We start from the raw sequence: 7,500 nt of genomic DNA, 5'->3' as shown, positions 1-7,500 counted from the left end.
AAAAACTAAGAACGTACACGTAGATTGTATCAACATGGACATCCATGATCGCGTACGCCCGGGCTGCGCCCTCCGTGTTGTACTTTCCCTGATTGGTACACAATTTTGGTGCAAGTGTACCAACATGGACATCTATGAACGCGTACGCTCGAGCTGCACCCTCCGTCTTGTACTTTCCCTGATCGGTACACAGTTTTGGTGCACGGCTATCCCGACCGGCAACTTGTACCAACATCGACATCCATGAACGCGTACGTAGCGTACTTTCCCTGATCGGTACACAATGTTGGTGCACGGCATAGGAAATGGGCTTAAAATGGTCAAACTCAATCCATTTCCACTAAAGATAGTCAATAACAGCTGTGCCGATGAAGTAGGGCACGATGCAAGTCAATGTTATTTAATGAATTACATGTTCACCATACATTTTAGTACAAAATTGCTCGGTCAGACCTACAAAGTGCTATATCTCGAATACTAAACGTCGCAGATGGGTGTCGTAGAACAATTTTAAGTTCGTCTAATGATTCTACATCCGATTCTGGATAGTGGTTTTTCGACCACTTTTCAACATTTTGTGACACCCCGAACCTAGGGGCAGCTCCCTAGCTTTTTTCAAAAATGTGCACCGAACGGGCCAGAGAGCTCGAGTAGTCGAAAATTTTTTTTTTGCTAAAACCCCTCAAAACGTGTCAGGAACGCACCCTAGATGATGAAAAGTGCAACCAGAATGTCAATCGACAACATGCCCGGGGGTACAAATTTGCTCTACGCGTCCCTAGGTAGGGTACTTTTTCATACAAACATCAAAGTGTACGGTGCACAAAGTGCGCGGAACAAAAATTGCTCGGTCAGACCTACAAAGTGTTATATATCTCGAATACTAAACGTCGCAGATGGGTGTCGTAGAACAATTTTAAGTTCGTCTAATGATTCTACATCCGATTCTGGATAGTGGTTTTTCGACCACTTTTCAACATTTTGTGACACCCCGAACCTAGGGGCAGCTCCCTAGCTTTTTTCAAAAATGTGCACCGAACGGGCCAGAGAGCTCGAGTAGTCGAAATTTTTTTTTTTTGCTAAAACCCCTCAAAACGTGTCAGGAACGCACCCTAGATGATGAAAAGTGCAACCAGAATGTCAATCGACAACATGCCCGGGGGTACAAATTTGCTATACGCGTCCCTAGGTAGGGTACTTTTTCATACAAACATCAACGTGTACGGTGCACAAAGTGCGCGGAACAAAAATTGCTCGGTCAGACCTGGTACGGGCCATAACTCGAATACTAAACGTCGCAGATGGGTGTCGTAGAACAATTTTAAGTTCGTCTAATGATTCTACATCCGATTCTGGATAGTGGTTTTTCGACCACTTTTCAACATTTTGTGACACCCCGAACCTAGGGGCAGCTCCCTAGCTTTTTTCAAAAATGTGCACCGAACGGGCCAGAGAGCTCGAGTAGTCGAAAATTTTTTTTTTGCTAAAACCCCTCAAAACGTGTCAGGAACGCACCCTAGATGATGAAAAGTGCAACCAGAATGTCAATCGACAACATGCCCGGGGGTACAAATTTGCTCTACGCGTCCCTAGGTAGGGTACTTTTTCATACAAACATCAACGTGTACGGTGCACAAAGTGCGCGGAACAAAAATTGCTCGGTCAGACCTGGTACGGGCCATAACTCGAATACTAAACGTCGCAGATGGGTGTCGTAGAACAATTTTAAGTTCGTCTAATGATTCTACATCCGATTCTGGATAGTGGTTTTTCAACCACTTTTCAACATTTTGTGACACCCCGAACCTAGGGGCAGCTCCCTAGCTTTTTTCAAAAATGTGCACCGAACGGGCCAGAGAGCTCGAGTAGTCGAAAATTTTTTTTTTGCTAAAACCCCTCAAAACGTGTCAGGAACGCACCCTAGATGATGAAAAGTGCAACCAGAATGTCAATCGACAACATGCCCGGGGGTACAAATTTGCTATACGCGTCCCTAGGTAGGGTACTTTTTCATACAAACATCAACGTGTACGGTGCACAAAGTGCGCGGAACAAAAATTGCTCGGTCAGACCTGGTACGGGCCATAACTCGAATACTAAACGTCGCAGATGGGTGTCGTAGAACAATTTTAAGTTCGTCTAATGATTCTACATCCGATTCTGGATAGTGGTTTTTCGACCACTTTTCAACATTTTGTGACACCCCGAACCTAGGGGCAGCTCCCTAGCTTTTTTCAAAAATGTGCACCGAACGGGCCAGAGAGCTCGAGTAGTCGAAAATTTTTTTTTTGCTAAAACCCCTCAAAACGTGTCAGGAACGCACCCTAGATGATGAAAAGTGCAACCAGAATGTCAATCGACAACATGCCCGGGGGTACAAATTTGCTCTACGCGTCCCTAGGTAGGGTACTTTTTCATACAAACATCAACGTGTACGGTGCACAAAGTGCGCGGAACAAAAATTGCTCGGTCAGACCTGGTACGGGCCATAACTCGAATACTAAACGTCGCAGATGGGTGTCGTAGAACAATTTTAAGTTCGTCTAATGATTCTACATCCGATTCTGGATAGTGGTTTTTCAACCACTTTTCAACATTTTGTGACACCCCGAACCTAGGGGCAGCTCCCTAGCTTTTTTCAAAAATGTGCACCGAACGGGCCAGAGAGCTCGAGTAGTCGAAAATTTTTTTTTTGCTAAAACCCCTCAAAACGTGTCAGGAACGCACCCTAGATGATGAAAAGTGCAACCAGAATGTCAATCGACAACATGCCCGGGGGTACAAATTTGCTATACGCGTCCCTAGGTAGGGTACTTTTTCATACAAACATCAACGTGTACGGTGCACAAAGTGCGCGGAACAAAAATTGCTCGGTCAGACCTGGTACGGGCCATAACTCGAATACTAAACGTCGCAGATGGGTGTCGTAGAACAATTTTAAGTTCGTCTAATGATTCTACATCCGATTCTGGATAGTGGTTTTTCGACCACTTTTCAACATTTTGTGACACCCCGAACCTAGGGGCAGCTCCCTAGCTTTTTTCAAAAATGTGCACCGAACGGGCCAGAGAGCTCGAGTAGTCGAAATTTTTTTTTTTGCTAAAACCCCTCAAAACGTGTCAGGAACGCACCCTAGATGATGAAAAGTGCAACCAGAATGTCAATCGACAACATGCCCGGGGGTACAAATTTGCTATACGCGTCCCTAGGTAGGGTACTTTTTCATACAAACATCAACGTGTACGGTGCACAAAGTGCGCGGAACAAAAATTGCTCGGTCAGACCTACAAAGTGTTATATATCTCGAATACTAAACGTCGCAGATGGGTGTCGTAGAACAATTTTAAATTCGTCTAATGATTCTACATCCGATTCTGGATAGTGGTTTTTAGACCACTTTTCAACATTTTGTGACACCCCGAACCTAGGGGCAGCTCCCTAGCTTTTTTCAAAAATGTGCACCGAACGGGCCAGAGAGCTCGAGTAGTCGAAAATTTTTTTTTGCTAAAACCCCTCAAAACGTGTCAGGAACGCACCCTAGATGATGAAAAGTGCAACCAGAATGTCAATCGACAACATGCCCGGGGGTACAAATTTGCTATACGCGTCCCTAGGTAGGGTACTTTTTCATACAAACATCAACGTGTACGGTGCACAAAGTGCGCGGAACAAAAATTGCTCGGTCAGACCTAGGACGGGCCATAACTCGAATACTAAACGTCGCAGATGGGTGTCGTAGAACAATTTTAAGTTCGTCTAATGATTCTACATCCGATTCTGGATAGTGGTTTTTCGACCACTTTTCAACATTTTGTGACACCCCGAACCTAGGGGCAGCTCCCTAGCTTTTTTCAAAAATGTGCACCGAACGGGCCAGAGAGCTCGAGTAGTCGAAAATTTTTTTTTTGCTAAAACCCCTCAAAACGTGTCAGGAACGCACCCTAGATGATGAAAAGTGCAACCAGAATGTCAATCGACAACATGCCCGGGGGTACAAATTTGCTATACGCGTCCCTAGGTAGGGTACTTTTTCATACAAACATCAAAGTGTACGGTGCACAAAGTGCGCGGAACAAAAATTGCTCGGTCAGACCTGGTACGGGCCATAACTCGAATACTAAACGTCGCAGATGGGTGTCGTAGAACAATTTTAAGTTCGTCTAATGATTCTACATCCGATTCTGGATAGTGGTTTTTCGACCACTTTTCAACATTTTGTGACACCCCGAACCTAGGGGCAGCTCCCTAGCTTTTTTCAAAAATGTGCACCGAACGGGCCAGAGAGCTCGAGTAGTCGAAAATTTTTTTTTTTGCTAAAACCCCTCAAAACGTGTCAGGAACGCACCCTAGATGATGAAAAGTGCAACCAGAATGTCAATCGACAACATGCCCGGGGGTACAAATTTGCTATACGCGTCCCTAGGTAGGGTACTTTTTCATACAAACATCAACGTGTACGGTGCACAAAGTGCGCGGAACAAAAATTGCTCGGTCAGACCTGGTACGGGCCATAACTCGAATACTAAACGTCGCAGATGGGTGTCGTAGAACAATTTTAAGTTCGTCTAATGATTCTACATCCGATTCTGGATAGTGGTTTTTCGACCACTTTTCAACATTTTGTGACACCCCGAACCTAGGGGCAGCTCCCTAGCTTTTTTCAAAAATGTGCACCGAACGGGCCAGAGAGCTCGAGTAGTCGAAAATTTTTTTTTTTGCTAAAACCCCTCAAAACGTGTCAGGAACGCACCCTAGATGATGAAAAGTGCAACCAGAATGTCAATCGACAACATGCCCGGGGGTACAAATTTGCTATACGCGTCCCTAGGTAGGGTACTTTTTCATACAAACATCAACGTGTACGGTGCACAAAGTGCGCGGAACAAAAATTGCTCGGTCAGACCTGGTACGGGCCATAACTCGAATACTAAACGTCGCAGATGGGTGTCGTAGAACAATTTTAAGTTCGTCTAATGATTCTACATCCGATTCTGGATAGTGGTTTTTCGACCACTTTTCAACATTTTGTGACACCCCGAACCTAGGGGCAGCTCCCTAGCTTTTTTCAAAAATGTGCACCGAACGGGCCAGAGAGCTCGAGTAGTCGAAATTTTTTTTTTTGCTAAAACCCCTCAAAACGTGTCAGGAACGCACCCTAGATGATGAAAAGTGAAACCAGAATGTCAATCGACAACATGCCCGGGGGTACAAATTTGCTCTACGCGTCCCTAGGTAGGGTACTTTTTCATACAAACATCAACGTGTACGGTGCACAAAGTGCGCGGAACAAAAATTGCTCGGTCAGACCTGGTACGGGCCATAACTCGAATACTAAACGTCGCAGATGGGTGTCGTAGAACAATTTTAAGTTCGTCTAATGATTCTACATCCGATTCTGGATAGTGGTTTTTCGACCACTTTTCAACATTTTGTGACACCCCGAACCTAGGGGCAGCTCCCTAGCTTTTTTCAAAAATGTGCACCGAACGGGCCAGAGAGCTCGAGTAGTCGAAATTTTTTTTTTTGCTTAAACCCCTCAAAACGTGTAGAAAACTGATTTTAGATGATAAAAAGTGCAACCAGAACGTCAAACGACAACTTTGTTGGGGGTACCCTTTTTACTCTACGGGCCACTAGCTTAGGCGCGCCAACAGCGCTTTCCTCTCGGGTTCCCATTTTTTGCCCTCCTGGGATTATGATCATTTACTCATTGCCTACTATAGGGAAGGTACCTTGCTTCGAGGTCAAAAATGAAGATTTCACCAAATCGTAGTTTTAACCTCTATTTAGTCGTAGGAGCATGGTTTGCAGTGTCCGTGGGTCATATAAGCCCCCGTTTGGGTCATACGTCCCCTCCCCGATGAAAATCGTCATATGACTATAGGCCGAACTTATGAAGCAAAAGTGGTGTCTGGTGGGTTCTGCCGATGATCTTAACCTATGATTTTGAGTTTCCACTCTTTCAAAACGTTTCCTGGAGCAGTACATCACGGGTCTACGGACCCAAAGACTTCGTTGCGATGGTTTCAAGCATAAAAGTTGTAACAGTTAAGGGTTTTTAATACGCGTATATTAAATCATTGCTTGAAACTAAGCTTCGTTGTCTTTAAACTCTGCAAGACCAATCGAACTTCTTAGGGAAACTCGAAGCATTCACGCTAAGCTGGTGGTGCAGGGCACATAGCGTGATGAAACCGGGTTTCCCTACCAAATGTGGCATATTTTTTCCCTGAGAGCGAAGCTCAGACCCACGTAGGGGAGAGCGAAGTGGAACTTAAATGTTCAATGCAGCAAATGTTCGCCATGCGGATAAACAAGTTGGAATAGTTCAATGTAGTGTAATGCAAACACGAATCGCAAATAACGATACGGGACCCAGAAGCAATTCTGCGGATCCCTCGGGGAGTGGTGAGTTGATATAAATTAGAGGTGAAAGTCCAAGTTGTTCGGGCTCCGGCTCGGCAGCCGATACGAGGTTCCTGTTGAGCTTGTTTGTACATCGCGCAGAGGCGCCGTTCGGTTCTAGCAATGATTCCCGCCACCATGTTCCATGCGTGCAGAGATCCGTTAGAGCTCGTTCAATGTGTCCCGCCGTGATTACGAAAAAGTCCAACAGTTGACTTAGTTGGGTGTGCGTCAAGTAATCGCGCAGAGATGCCGATCGGTTCCTAGCAATGTTTCCCGTCACAAGGTGGTATTGGCACCTGTGCAGAGTGGCCGTTAGCAATGTCTCCCGTATCACGGTGGTGTACCATCACTAGTGCAGAGTGACCGCTAGCAATGTCTCCCGTCACAAGGTGGTAGCCCAGAAGTGCAGAGAAGCCGCTGTAGCAAAGTCTCCCGTATCACGTTGGAGTTCTTCCACTAGTGCAGAGAGATCGCTGAACCGTTCAATGTGTCCCGTCGTGGTGTGCTTGTACCGAGCACGTAGGATACACCTTGCTTTGTTGGTTTGGGATAGGAGTGGTCGCGCAACTGCCTCCACGCCGCAGAGTGCCAGTTCGGATTGAAGGTCAACTTTAGCCGTTCAATGCATCAGTCGGTGGGTGTTCAGATGGCATCACAACTTCCCCTAGGTGCTCAAGTTGGCTGGGTTGTAAAGCATGTACACATGCGCAGAGTATCGTGCGTACTAGCAAAGTCTCCCGTCACGGTGGTTACGCATGAGTTCCATGCAGTGCAGAGAGATCGTTAGTGCGTGCAATGTACCAGTCGATGTGTCGTACCGGCATACAACCCCGCTTAGAGGCCCGTCACTCGAAGAGGACAAGAAAGAGTGCGCAGAGTGCCGTACCGGCATAGCAATGTCTCCAGACATACGTTGGGACACCCGACGCAGTGCAGAGAGATCCGCTAGCCGTGTGCAATGCATCCGACGTTGCCTGCTTGTGCAGTCTATCGAGTGGCGCCAACGGACGCTCTGGCGTCACAGAACAAATCTCGGTGGTCACGGGGGACTTGTGCCTCGCGTGATCAAGAGTGTAGTTCGTGTTCAAGCAA

This window comes from Anopheles gambiae (genome assembly GCF_943734735.2).
Source record: "Anopheles gambiae chromosome X unlocalized genomic scaffold, idAnoGambNW_F1_1 X_unloc_62, whole genome shotgun sequence".
In the NCBI taxonomy this organism is placed as follows: domain Eukaryota; kingdom Metazoa; phylum Arthropoda; class Insecta; order Diptera; family Culicidae; genus Anopheles; species Anopheles gambiae.
Note: the sequence above shows the minus strand (reverse complement) of the source record.